This window comes from Culex quinquefasciatus, chromosome 2 (assembly GCF_015732765.1).
Source record: "Culex quinquefasciatus strain JHB chromosome 2, VPISU_Cqui_1.0_pri_paternal, whole genome shotgun sequence".
In the NCBI taxonomy this organism is placed as follows: Eukaryota; Metazoa; Arthropoda; class Insecta; order Diptera; family Culicidae; genus Culex; species Culex quinquefasciatus.
The window spans coordinates 166,066,631-166,081,936 of record NC_051862.1 but is presented as its reverse complement, the minus strand read 5'-3'; the positions used below and the strand labels follow the sequence as shown (position 1 = coordinate 166,081,936).

General features: G+C 35.6%; 1 protein-coding gene across 5 annotated transcripts in view; it reads left to right on the top strand.

Annotated features, from left to right (window-relative positions):
• Positions 1-15,306, top strand: part of LOC6051146 (calcium/calmodulin-dependent 3',5'-cyclic nucleotide phosphodiesterase 1A) — a 660,139-nt gene that overhangs the window by 117,009 nt on the left and 527,824 nt on the right. The window lies entirely within an intron of this gene.

Sequence of the window (15,306 nt, the reverse complement as noted above, 5' to 3'; positions counted from 1 at the left end):
AATTTGGCGTCAAAGGGACTTTTATGTAAAATTAGACGCCCGATTTGATGGCGTACTCATAATTCCGAAAAAAACGTATTTTTCATCGAAAAAAACACTAAAAAAGTTTTTAAAATTCTCCCATTTTCCGTTACTCGACTGTTAAAAATTTTGGAACATGTTATTTTATGGGAAATTTAATGTACTTTTTGAATCTACATTGACCCAGAAGGGTCATTTTTTCATTTAGAACAAAATTTTTCATTTTAAAATTTCGTGTTTTTTCTAACTTTGCAGGGTTATTTTTTAGAGTGTAACAATGTTCTACAAAGTTGTAGAGCAGACAATTACAAAAAATTTGATATACAGACATAAGGGGTTTGGTTATAAACATCACGAGTTATCGCGATTTTACGAAAAAAAGTTTTGAAGTTCCTTTGACACCAAATTTCTATCTCATCACCGTTTCAGGCTGCAAATTATTGAAAAACACCTCTTTTTTCGCATGTTCAAAAATGGAAGGGGTCGTACCGCCCCTCCGTCACGAGATATCAAAAAACGTACCTCGGATTCGTGATCAGGGACAAAAGTTACCCCTTAGGACAAAGTTTCACGCAAATCGAAGAGGGGTCGGGGCAACTTTTCCCGATTTCGTGTGAGTTGGCAGAGAATTTACCCATAGAAGATATTTTAGCCAGTTGCTCTGGAGGATGATATTTGAGAGAGTTGTAAGCTGTAATTTAATTAGTAAGTAATTCAAATTAATTTGTAAGTACCGTAAAACGGGGTGACTTTGATAGCCGGGGTTATTTGATAGGTTTGAGATTTTTTCGCAAAATGAAGAGTACAAATTAAATACGTACGGAATGGTTTAGAATCATACTGACCGTGGAAGAGAATTACTCAAAGTACTTCAAGAAGAACTTTTCATAACAAATTGAAAAGTTTTAAAAGATAGTTAACTTTTAATTAGAAAATGTTGATGAAAGGCATTATTCCCAACTTCTCAAAGTGTCATGATTTTCTCAATGAACATGATTTTGAATCGGAAAATGGAATGCGTTTTCGGATTTGTTGGAAAATTTTCCACTAGGAGAAGGTAAATTTATTTTGTAATCATTAAATAATATATGTTTTTGTTACATAATTATAAAAAAATCTTCAAATTTACAGGCAATTTCAGTTGAAAAAAATTCATGTAAAATGTGAAAACTTGTGATTCGTACTTTGAATTCAGTTTAAACGGCAATATAAATCGATAATTTTATGAAAAATACTAGATTTAACAAATTTTAGGCAAAATTTCGACTTTTTAAAAATTTTACCTGAAATGTATATGAATTTTGTTTAAAAGCTTATAAGCTTAGTTAACTAAGAATAAACATCGATATTTTATTTCGTAAAAACTATGTCAGCAATCTTAGTGATGGTACATTAAGCGTAAAAATAAAGTTTGAACACCTTTAATTTGATTTTAACAAGAAAAACTATGACTATCAAAGTCACCTCGGAATTTTAAATGAGAATTTTTAACGTAACTATTTTTCTAAACATTATAGAAAAAACTTTTTTCAGAAATAGTGCATGGACTTTGTGTGTCCTACCCCAGTACATGTTTTAAAAAAAATAATCTTGAGAATATATTCTAAAAATAAATTGAAATCCTATCAAAGTCACCCCGGTTTACACGGAGAAAAAAAATCCAAAATCGTGAACAAGCGTTCATGAAAATGGGACTCACGAACAAAGTGTTCAAATGCCATGGTACGTTTTTCAAAATCGTACCATGAGATTTGAAAACTTTGTTCGTGGTACCCATTTTCATGAACGCTTGTTCACGATTTTAAGAACTCTTTTTTTCCGTGTACGGTAATTTAAATAAAACAAAAGTGGTCATAGACAAACAAAATTTTTGTGCAAAAAAGTCAAAGATCTTACAAAACGGCTCACGAAAAATGCAGGAAGGTAAAAAAAATGCTAAAATCGTTTATCAACGCCGTTCTTTAAGAATTATTTTTAAGACAATTTTGCATAAATGACTTCTTATTGAACATTTTTAATAGCCATACACTTTCAAAGATACATCTGCTTTTTCAAAATCAAAAAATATAAAAAAGAAAAATTAATGTATTGTGTAGTTTTAAGGATTATATTATTTCATGAGATGGTTAAACATTGTTTTATTGTATTTTTAGTTTTCTTGTGACATTTCATTTCCAATCAATAAATATAATATTGAACGAAATTATTGATTAAATACAGAATATATCCAAAAAAATTGCAATTAATTTCTTAATGTCTGAACTATTTTTTTTCGGCAGTGAAAATTATAATTTTCAAGACACAAATTTTAGAAAATATGCTTTTAAAGTGAAAGTGAAGTTATAAAATATTGATAAATCTATTTTTATTTGGATCTTTTAACAAAAAAATATTTTTTAAACAAATAAAAATAATTCAGGCAAAACCCACAATGAGTGCATCACTTAAAGTTTAAAATTCTTAAGCTGAGGTGACATTGATTGATACGAACTTCAAATGATTTTTCAAATATTATAAGCCAATAAAGTTTACTGCAGGATTAAAATGAATATTTTTAAAACATGCTCTGCTACAAAGCTTTGTACTTAATTTCAAAAACTAGTAACTTTCCATATTATATTTTTTTAAATCCAGCGTGACTTTATTTACTCCTAATTAAATGTTAAAAACTTATTATTATTAATGTTTATCAAATGTTCAAAATGTATTATTATTATTCCTATTTAAATGTTCAAAATTTTATTTATTTTCAAAAACATGTTTGTTAATTTGAAAAAATCCATATTGGTTCGAGGTTGATTAAATGGAAACACAGTAAATAAATTCTGTGTAAAATCGCATGCAAAAGCATGCACATCACCTCCTCACATCACACCTCAAAAATTATATAAATCTGGTGAGAGTCACATTCAGATTACCAAGTCCGCGCCCCAACCATCTCGGCTATCTTGCCGCTGTGAAATAGATCGGATCAACAAGCTTTAAGTTCCCCATGTATCGTATATAGTTATTTCAGAATACAACGTAGGGAAACCTACTGCTACATTGCCGTTCAGCATAATAAGAACAATACGGTGAGAAAGCCGAGATGGGTAGGACGCGGACTTGGTAATCTGAATGTGACTCTCACCCGGTTGATGTTATTTTTGGGGTGTGCAAAATTTATTTATTTTTATTTTGTACATGCTTTTTGTGTACACGTTTTTTCAAACATTATTACATGCTTTTTCCCACAAAGGTGATGTACATACTTTTGCATGTGATTTTACCATCGGAATTTGTGCTGTGAAGTTATAGAAGTTGGTTTACGAAGAAATAACTAATACTGAAAATTCCAATAAATTCGAGTAATTCTCCGCCAACTCACACAGCAGTTGCCCCGACCCCTCTTCGATTTGCGTGAGTTGTGAGTTGGCGGAGAATTACTAGATTCTTACAGTTTGCAAAAGTCTCAGATATAGGAATGCCGGGACTCGTGGTGTAGGGGTAAGCGTGGTTGCTTCTCACCTAGTCGGCCTGGGTTCGATCCCAGAAGGTCCCGGTGGCATTTTTCGAGACGAGATTTGTCTGATCACGCCTTCCGTTGGACGGGGAAGTAAATGTTGGCCCCGGTCTAACCTAGAGGGTTAGGTCGTTAGCTCAGTCCAGGTGTAGGAGTCGTCTCCCTGGGTCCTGCCTCGGTGGAGTCGCTGGTAGGCAGTTGGACTCACAATCCAAAGGTCGTCAGTTCGAATCTTGGGGTGGATGGAAACTTAGGTGTAAAAAGAGGTTTGCAATTGCCTCAACAATCAAGCCTTTGGACGCCGAGTAGTAATCTCGCAATCGAGAACGCCAAGGCAATGCTATAGACCGAATAATTTGAATTTTGATTTTGATATAGGAATGTAATGAATGTCAACTCATAATATTATCAAACTAAGTTGTGACAAGAATGCATACAACGGGACTGTTCAAATTCCAGCCAGCTTTAGGCTGCACATTCCTGAATCTCTAATCGTCCTGATGTGGAAAACGCATTGTTCTGCGATATAAATAGACCTGGTGGCCTCTTCAATGCTGTGCATCACATCATTGACTAGAATTCCATTCTTCTATTAGACAGTCAACGAAAGTCATCCTTGAGGAACATAGTAAAAGGTAAAGTTTGTCTATTATTGAGATAAAGTAATTACCTGTTAATTCAGTTTCGGTAGCTTCTCCCCCGAAAGGTAGTCCCATAAATTTCAATTAAGCCCAAATAAGAACCAATTACCCTAAATAGACACGTTCGTCTGATCCTTTTGTTTTGGCTCCATCGCCGAGAACGCACAACTTCCATGGCACGACGACTACGACTGTGTGGAGAAATGGTTGGAGTCCCGTAAGGAATCCCACCACGTAAGCAGCAGCTTCTCCGTAGTTCTATTCTGGATTATCTCCTCTGGGGGAAGGGAGCGAGGTCCTTCCCTTAATGTCTCATAGACACTCCAAGTTAATGTGATGGCACAAATATTTCATGAAGTACAACGGTCTCGTAACTTCCTTGATTGATTGGAGCCAGGTGGTGTGACTTTGGGAGAGGTGTTTCAGTTACTGGGAATAATTCGAAGGTTTTGTTTATTTTTCTGAAGAAAGAAAAAAAAATGAGTAATTTTCCCCAATTCAAATTGCAATTTTGTAAAGTTTTCAACAATGAAACAATTCAACTGATTTACAGTGCACTTTTACGCTCCCTCCCTCTCCGCGTAATGAAGAATCTCTTTATGTTGATTTAATGACGTCTCCATTATCACATTTCCCAACTGTTTTGTACATTTTCGCCCCTGTCAGAGGATGAACTCGGGATTGTTCAGCTCAAGCTCGTCTGGAAAAGCTACATGAAAAACGGGTAATTTCGCTGTCGAAAAAAAAGACAGTCAAAAACACTCTTTTTTTCGCTCATGAAGTGTGAAACGAAACAGTTTTTCCTACGCGGCAGTGTGACATTGTGTGCAATTTGGGGTCAAATTGTGGTAAATTGTAATTTTATCGGTGATGCTTGAAATTGGTGCAACTTTGGTGGAGCACAAATTGAATCGTTTAGCAGCAAAGTGATGGAACTTTAGTCGATGTTGAAATGAGAATGACATCATTTGGAGAAGTAATGAAAAAAGTGTTGTAAATAACTTCATCAAGTTGCAATCACAGTGTTGCTGTCGTGAATTCGCCTCAAATTGGATGAAAATTCCGGAATGAAGGACCAGTCAGTGCTACCAGAGAAGAAAAGACCACTAACGGGCACTTTTTTTGTTCTCACATCTGATGACCGTTACGATCCGTTTCAGCCTTCAGACTGAAGGTGAGATGTTCTCAAGAAAATTAAAATAAATAGCAAAAAAGCAAAAAAGCAAAAAAGCAAAAAAGCAAAAAAGCAAAAAAGCAAAAAAGCAAAAAAGCAAAAAAGCAAAAAAGCAAAAAAGCAAAAAAGCAAAAAAGCAAAAAAGCAAAAAAGCAAAAAAAAAGCAAAAAAAAAAGCAAAAAAGCAAAAAAGCAAAAAAGCAAAAAAGCAAAAAAGCAAAAAAGCAAAAAAGCAAAAAAGCAAAAAAGCAAAAAAGCAAAAAAGCAAAAAAGCAAAAAAGCAAAAAAGCAAAAAAGCAAAAAAGCAAAAAAGCAAAAAGCAAAAAGCAAAAAGCAAAAAAGCAAAAAAGCAAAAAAGCAAAAAGCAAAAAGCAAAAAAGCAAAAAAGCAAAAAGCAAAAAAAAAAGCAAAAAGCAAAAAAGCAAAAAGAAAAGCAAAAAAGCAAAAAAAGCAAAAAGCAAAAAAAAAAGCAAAAAGAAAAAAAAAAAGCAAAAAAAGCAAAAAAGCAAAAAAAAAAAAAAAAAAGCAAAAAAAAAAGCAAAAAAAAAGCAAAAAGCAAAAAAGCAAAAAGAAAAAAGCAAAAAAAAAAAGCAAAAAAAAAAAAAAAAAAAGCAAAAAAGCAAAAGCAAAAAGCAAAAAAAAGCAAAAAAGCAAAAAAGCAAAAAGCAAAAAAGCAAAAGCAAAAAGCAAAAAGCAAAAAAAGCAAAAGCAAAAGCAAAAAAGCAAAAAAGCAAAAAGCAAAAAAGCAAAAAAGCAAAAAAGCAAAAAAGCAAAAAAGCAAAAAAGCAAAAAAGCAAAAAAGCAAAAAAAGCAAAAAAGCAAAAAAGCAAAAAAGCAAAAAAGCAAAAAAGCAAAAAAGCAAAAAAGCAAAAAAGCCAAAAAGCAAAAAAGCAAAAAAGCAAAAAAAGCAAAAAAGCAAAAAAAAAAAACAAAACTACCTTAATCCACCTATGTGGTTGATGCCTTCCTCACTTTTTACCAACAATGGGTAATATGAGTGACTTAGACACATATTTCAGCTATTTTTTAGATCCAGAAAAATAAGTACACAGATATAACTTAAGTGGTCATAACTCGAGACAGGGTTGCCAGATCTTCTATGTTGTGGTCTTGTTGGAAAGGTCTCTTGATTATCTAACCAACGATGGGTCGTATGATGGATCCGGACATCGTTTACATATATTTAAATGAGATCCGGCTTCATAAAAGTACATAAATATCACTTAAGTAGTCATAACTCGAGACAGGGTTGCCAGATCGTCAATGTTGTGGACTCATTGGAAAGGTCTCTCGATTACCTATCCAACGATGGGTCGGGTGATGGATCCGGACATCGTTTACATACATTTAAGTGAGATCCGGCTTCATAAAAGTACATAAATATCACTTAAGCAGTCATAACTCGAGACAGGGTTGCCAGATTTTTAATATTGTGGACTCGTTAAAAAGGTCTCTCGATTACCTATCCAACGATGGGTTGGATGATGGATCCGGACATCGTTTACATACATTTAAATGAGATCCGGCTTCAGAAAAGTACATAAATATCACTTAAGTAGTCATAACTCGAGACAGGGTTGCAAGATCTTCAATGTTGTGGACTCATTGGAAAGGTCTCTCGATTATTATTATTACCTATCCAACGATGGGTCGGATGATGGATCCGGACATCGTTTACATACATTTAAGTGAGATCCGGCTTCAAAAAAGTACATAAATATCACTTAAGTAGTCATAACTCGAGACAGGGTTGCCAAATCGTCAATGTTGTGGACTCATTGGAAAGGTCTCTCGATTACCTATCCAACGATGGTTTGGATGATGGATCCGGACATCGTTTACATACATTTAAATGAGATCCGGCTTCAAAAAAGTACATAAATATCACTTAAGTGGTCATAACTCGAGACAGGGTTGCAAGATCTTCAATGTTGTGGACTCATTGGAAAGGTCTCTTGATTACCTATCCAACGATGGGTCGGATGGTGGATCCGGACATCGTTTACATACATTTAAGTGAGATCCGGCTTCAAAAAAGTACATAAATATCACTTAAGTAGTCATAACTCGAGACAGGGTTGCCAGATCGTCAATGTTGTGGACTCGTTGGAAAGGTCTCTCGATTACCTATCCAACGATGGGTCGGATGGTGGATCCGGACATCGTTTACATACATTTAAGTGAGATCCGGCTTCATAAAAGTACATAAATATCACTTAAGTGGTCATAACTCGAGACAGGGTTGCAAGATCTTCAATGTTGTGGACTCATTGGAAAGGTCTCTTGATTACCTATCCAACGATGGGTCGGATGATGGATCCGAACATCGTTTACATACATTTAAGTTAGATCCGGCTTCAAAAAAGTTCATAAATATCACTTAAGTGGTCATAACTCGAGACAGGGTTGCCAGATCGTCAATGTTGTGGACTCATTGGAAAGGTCTCTCGATTACCTATCCAACGATGGGTCGGATGATAGATCCGGACATCGTTTACATGCATATAAATGAGATCCGGATATATGTGAAAACACATTTTTATACTTAACTTTTGAACTAGTTATCGAAACTTCAAACAATTCAATAGCGATGTATGGGACCCTAAACCAAGTCGAATGCAACTGGTTTGGTCAAAATCGGTTCAGCCAGTGCTGAGAAAACTCAGTGAGAATTTTGGTCACATACATACATACACACACACATACACACACACATACACACACACATACACACACACATACACACACACAGACATTTGTTCAGTTTTCGATTCTGAGTCGATATGTATACATGAAGGTGGGTCTTCGAGCTTTTAATAAAAAGTTCATTTTTAGAGCAGGATTATAGCCTTACCTCAGTGAGGAAGGCAAAAGGACAAAAGGACAAAAGGACAAAAGGACAAAAGGACAAAAGGACAAAAGGACAAAAGGACAAAAGGACAAAAGGACAAAAGGACAAAAGGACAAAAGGACAAAAGGACAAAAGGACAAATGGACATTTTATCGAATTTCATAGTAGATTTGTTTCAACATTACAGAGAATCCGCAAGCCGGACAGCTTCCTGATGTAAACCCCTTCTTCTTTTCAAACGGACGATGCCGATGTGCGGCGATGATGATGGGTTCTATTGATTTTTACCTTGCGTCTTGTGCTCAGCAGCAGAGCAGGCTTGTTCTTCCGGGCGTTAGTTACTGGTACGTCAACCACGCTGATGACGTTGACATGGCAGACGCGGTCCAATTTACGTGATTGTGCCCACTGGTGACAGATTACGTGTCCTGCAACCGGATGATGGACATCTCGTGGGAGGTTTGCAAATAGAATTATGAAGGATTTTCAGGCAAGACTTGATTTTTTGCTACTTTTTAGGCTAATTTCACTCCCATCTTCTCCAAAACCAGTTAAATTTTGCTTCAATATTAAACTCGAGATCAACCACCCCGAAAAAAGTAATCTAATTAAAATCCACTCAGCCAACAGCCCTCGTCTGACAAATTACGACACGAGCTTTTGACGTACAATGTGGAAAAGCAAAGTATTTTGTTGGTGCTGAATTGCCGGTATTACGCCCCATAAAGTCACACCGCCCTTCCCACACATCCCGCCAGTTTGTCATCACTTTTTTGTCGCGCCACACGCAAACATGACAAAATTAAGTCACTCACTCGCGTTGAATGGAGAACCATCATGGACAGCCAGTGACATCTATGGGGCTGGAGCAAAAACGGGGATATCCATAACATGGTTATAAAATAACGCGAAATTGGGCCATATATACGACGGGATTAAAATTTGGAAGGGAGAGATGGGATGACTTTCGAAATTTTGAGGTCCAATTTTGAAACTACAAATATTTTTTATATTACGAAAAAATACGATTTATAGTTCTTAAATTTTAAATACCAGATTTTAGGAAAACGAAGCTAAACAAAAATTTACCCCAAATACCCATCTTTTGGGCAGTTACTGGCAGTTTAGGGCTTATCCAAAGCTCACTGAGAACACACGTAGCAGACAGAAAAAAATGAATTCTGTGAACTTTATTATTCTGTACACGCGGAATCCTTCGACATCATCCACGCAGTCAGCGTTTTTGTACTACTTTTTGGGGTGGTAAATTTCTGTTTTCTGTAATTAATATTTTTGTTTCTTGTTTCTTGTTTCTTGTTTCTTGTTTCTTGTTTCTTGTTTCTTGTTTCTTGTTTCTTGTTTCTTGTTTCTTGTTTCTTGTTTCTTGTTTCTTGTTTCTTGTTTCTTGTTTCTTGTTTCTTGTTTCTTGTTTCTTGTTTCTTGTTTCTTGTTTCTTGTTTCTTGTTTCTTGTTTCTTGTTTCTTGTTTCTTGTTTCTTGTTTCTTGTTTCTTGTTTCTTGAATGTGCTACCGTCTCACTTGCTCTGTCACTGCTAGCTGACTGCGCTACCAAGTCATGATGGGTTAGTGAACTGGCTCATGGGATTTGGGCACCACTCAACGCGCCTCGCGTTGGCTAATGATGTTGATTTTCCAACATGTTTTTCCACACCAACGTGGAAGGAATAACGGTAATGAAAAAACACGACGGCGACGGCGAGAAAGGCAAATAAACAGGCCGAATTTTCAACGGGAGATCCGGGATTGGGTGGAAAATGCGTAACGTTCAGCCCTTTTTTGAAGGATGTTCGAAAGAACGGAAGGGAACGCAACAATGTTGTTTCGTCAACTTTAATCGAAAAAACACACACGCACAAGCACAGGCTAATGAAATTTATCGTTTTGATGAAGTTTTGAGTTTTTGTTTGCCCACGCGAGGCGCATTGGGAGGTCGAGGTTTGCTTGTTTTAGGAGTTTGGCCTGACTTTTTGAAGTCAAATTGAAAAGTTTTCGATCAAATGTTTATTTCGAATCACATTTGCTTGTGCTTGGTGAAAAATCATTTCCGCAACCACCACAATTTATACTAGGCTCTCCATACCACAAAAAGCACCAGCTCGGTTAAAAAGCTCACTAATTTGTCACACCCAAGTACCATTGCCAGGAGTGCACTTGTAACTTTGGCTTCTACGTCGAGCTAAGTGACTTCAGAAATCTGTGCACTTCTTTCTTTGTTACCAGCCCGGTAATGAACCAATTAGCTGGGACAAAATATGCTGCTTGCTGTGCAAAGCCATCGCTAATTGGGGATTTTTGAGCGAAAATATTGGCATTGGCTTTTTGGAACGAGGGAACAGTGGTTTCATCTTGGCTTTGAAATTGTAATTGAAGGTGTCTTTTGCATAATTCTTGAGGGACATTTTGGCGCATGTTTTTTTCCAGGTCAGAAAGGAATAACTTATTTAAAATACGATTGATATGGGATTTAGTTGCACCTATAGGTATACGATTTAAATCTTTTTTATCAGTGGATAACATTATTTTGATGGTGAATTTACAAAATCGGAACTACATTTTGAGATTTTTGAGCAATAAATTTGGAAATCAGTGTTTGATGAGAAATAATAAAATATGATGATGTTTGAAATTTTTAAAATACGTTTTAAAATACGAATTTTTATTTTCCCAAAAATATATTAAATTATAAAGAAAAATAAAAAAAGGCTAGGCATTTTTCGATTCTGTAAACTAAAATTTTAATAATTTTCCATTATAAACCAACGCTAAACAAAATGTAATGCTAATAAATTCTGATCGATAACTAAGTTTCCAACTGTTCATCTCTTTCAAAAACCAAATCTGAATTTTCAGACTTAAGTTTTGATATTTTTTTAAATTACGGGAAATCCTAAAACAAAATATATAAAAATCACGGGAATCGGGAATTCCCGGTTTTGGAAAAATTCCTGAGATTTTCCAGGATGGACGCACTACTCAAGGAATCCAGTAATTATGGCCATCCGTACAATCAAAAAATCAGAAAATAAAATTTAAGGCATGAAACTGAATTATAAGTCAAGAAGTACTTTTGTTAAAAATTACAAACAGTACACCGTTTTTGATTTAAAGCCAATTTTACAATTTTAATTTTATTTTTGTGTTTATGCAACAAGCTGCAAAAAGATTTTTTTTTCAGCACAAGTTGTACATTAATCCAACGAGGTTTACTGAGTTGGATAAATACTTAGAGTGCTGAAAAAATCAAGTTTTGCAACGAGTTGCTCACAACATTTTTTGCAATTCTTAGAAACGCTTTTTGAAAGAAATTTCACATCAAACATTCATGTGTTTAGTAAATTCACCGTTCAAAACAAAAAAATATTGAAAAATGTTACTTTTCGATACTAGTGCTGAAAGATTCAACTTTTCAGCACCCATGTCAGTGGTGAAAAGTAGGACTATTCTGCACTGGTATTGAAAGGTTGTTGTTTTTTTGTTTTTTCATTCTGTTATTTTTTACAGATAAAAGTAGGCCTTTTCGTCGCTCGAGAATGACAGGAAAAGTAAGCAGTTTCACGACGAAATTGCAAAATAGTAGTTTATGCAACAAGTTGCAAAAAGAAGATTTTTTCAGTCGTACGAGGTTTACCGGGTTGGATAAATACGACGAGTGCTGAAAAAATCAAGTTTTGCAACGAGTTCCTTACAACATTTATTGTAATTCCGAAAAAAGCTTCTAAAATGAAATTTTATGTCAAACATTGATGTGTTTAGTAAATTCACCGTCCAAAAAAAAAATATTGAAAAATGTTACTTTTCGATATTGAAAAGTTCAACTTTTCAGCACTGGTATCGAAAGGTATTAATTTTTCATTCTGTTATTTTTACTGTTACCTACAGTAAACTGTTTTGTTTCTCCAGAAGGACAGGAAAAGTTGACAGTTTCACAGCGGAATTGCATGAAAGAACTTTTCGAAATAGAATTCTATTTTGCATTCAAATAATATTTTATTTTGTAATTTTTATGTGTCCATTTTCGATTTCTTAAAACAAATTCTTCAAAAAAATCATGGGTCGGTAAAAAAAACATATCGTATCAAAAAATTGCGCTATTTGTCAAACAGAGTGGAATCGATTCAAGTCGAGTTTTTGTGGTGAACAGTTATTTAAAAAAAAATTTTTTTAGAGTGTCACAATTTTAAATAAGAATTATTATTCCTAATCAGCACCTACACCTTTGCCCAAGTTTCTCTTCTAGGGCGTCTAATTTTCTCGGGATTAGAATTAATTGAAATAAATTTCTCATGAAAATTATTTTCAAATTTTTTGTGTTTTTATGTGGCGAGAATATTTTTTGATGTAAAAAAATGGCATCAAATAAAAAAACATCCAGAATGTAAAATTTTAGATAAATTTGTGATATTTTGTTCAAAACATATTTCACAAGTTATCTTTAAGTCACTACCGCCAACTGGTAAAAATCGGGATTTTTGCCGTTTTAGCGCGACATACTTTATGGATGACGCCTGTGCATTTTGCGAATCTGTAAACAAAAATTTAAAAAATCCAAATCATCCAATTAAGTGCTGATAAATTCAAAATTGAAGACATAATGCTACAAAATTCTTATCGATTACTTAGTATCTTTTTTCACAACCAAATCTCAATTTACAGAATAAAATTTATATTTTTTTCTACAATTTCAGAAAACCGGCAAAAACCGCTGAAGTACTATAAAGTTTTTTTGAATTATTGAATTCAAGATTACGGTGGTGAAAAATATTAATAAAATTTATTCTGTGATTCAATAGGAAATCAACCATTAAAATTTGACTAAAATTGGATCTGGGCTGTGTCACATTCTTGGGTGTCGGAAAACAAATCTAAAATATTTTTTTCAGGTGTGTTATAAGCTTTAGGATTCCCTATGTTTATAAGACTTTTTTAAAAATAAAGCTCTAGGAATCTATCTCAACTGTGATAATTATTGATGTTTGATTCAAGAAACAACAAGAAACGATCGAAATTGGTTCGTTTCCCTCCATCGTATAAAGCCAGTACATGACAGGTTAATCCTTCAATCAGCTGATGGCCTTGGTAGGGTTGGCAAACATTCCTGGTAGCTTCTTTGTGGCAGCAATACTGGAAGCTTCCCAACAGAAAGCAGCGTTAATCTCTAGGTATTTACACGTGTGTATCTTACCATTGCTGCTGACACAAATCCTTCCCAAAGCATGGCTTAGCTGACTACTAAGATTCTAGAGTTTTTCTTTAACAGGTCCAATAAACATAGGAAAATCAATAGCTTATAGGACATTTTAAAAAAAGTCGAGATATTATTGATCAATGCATGGATATCTTTTTCTTTTTTTTATTAAATTTCAGCAATTTTTTTCTTGAATTACAAAATAAAAAGTTTAAAACTGTACAACTTGAAAAATTTAAAAATAACGTTATATAGTTCGAATAAACCGCTATCTCTAATCAAAGTCCAAAGAAAGTTCAGATGCAATCATCTTGTCCCGCTCAAAAGAGAGAAAGTGTCACCCACTCATCGCTGTCTGATCACCAGGACAATCCACCTTGTCCTCTTTGATGAGTGCAGCTTTCCCCTCCTGCCGTCCTGATTCTCTGACCAACTTCGTGCTCAAGCCTTGAACTCCTGTCCCTCTTATCGTGCCAGTATGAGTCATGTGTTGTTGTTGGGTTGCACAGGTGAGAAAAACTTTGCTGAAACTGCGCCATTTTCATCTACCCTAGTGAGATGCTGGTGGCGGCAGCAAGTCTGGCCGGAGATACCGACCAACAAAGCCCAGATCTGTCTCATCTCGAGGAGGTGACTAGTGCGACACCAGCAAGGGTATTAGGTACAGTACAGTGGAGTTATTCCGATTTTTATTATTCTTATTAATAAAAACATTGTTAAGAAAAGACAAGCTGCAGTTTTGGCCTGAAAATCTGGTTCAAAAACTCAAAAACCGATGCTTCACGGTACCACAAAGTGGCCCTTATCGGGGGAGGCAGATTCCTCGAGTGGCAACTCCGGCGTCTCCGGAGATAGAGATGCAACTTTCGGGAACGCCGACCACAAACCTTTCAGGGTTGAATGGAGGCCCTCCGGGCACAGGTCCTCGTCTGCGCGTATGAGTGTGTGTGTGTGTACTCCACTAACGAACTCTTTGTTGTAGCTGTCCATAGTTGCACGTGTCGAGTGGGCTTTTCCCTCGCATTGTGGTTTTGTGGGGGTGGGAGGTGAGTTGCAAGGGGGAAGTTAACAAGTGTACTTTTTTATTTTTTGGCTGAGTGTGTTACTTTTGAAAGAGGGTCACACACACTAACACACACCCTTATGAAGGTTGCAGGTCGAAACTTGATCCTAAAGGACCTGCACTTAGACAACTGATACAACATCTGAAGAGGGATACGGGCTGTCGTTCGGATAAACCACAATGTTATTCATTAAAATTGAGTGAATAAAAAACCTTTTTAGTTTTGCAGAAATGTAAGGCTCTGGCAAAACTTTGTTTTCAAGATCATAGAGAATTATTTTTTTCGAAACTATTTCCAAATTTTTCAGACAAATGTCTTTCATTAATCATAACCAGCCGGATATAACTTCACACACGACTTACACGACATAATCTAATATTCAATTTCCCAAATAGGCCGAATTCCTCACAATGCCGTTCATATGAAAAACATTCGTTTGAAAAGGGTCACTGACTGTCCCTTCTCGGCATATCGAAGAAAGTTCACTTTTTGGGACCGATTTTCCCCGAATCCGGCCACCTAAAGGCCACTGCTTTTCCAATCATATTTTTTACGATAATCTCCTACGGCCTGAGAACGCCCAACTGTATCACTTTCACCTTTTTTCTCCGCCCCAAATCCAACCATATTTACTTTTTTATGGAAAATTTTATGCCGGCATCTTCTCCGAAGAAAACGCTCGAATTGCGTTGGCTGACTGACGTCGTTGAAGCTGGGTCGAGGGGGCCAAAAACAACCATTCTTGACGTATGGCAGTCGATTTCATTGAGGTCGGTTCGTAAATCTTGGAACTTCTTCACTGTGGGGACTCCTTTTTTTTGGGAGCCAGGCTTTCGTGGTAATGCATCA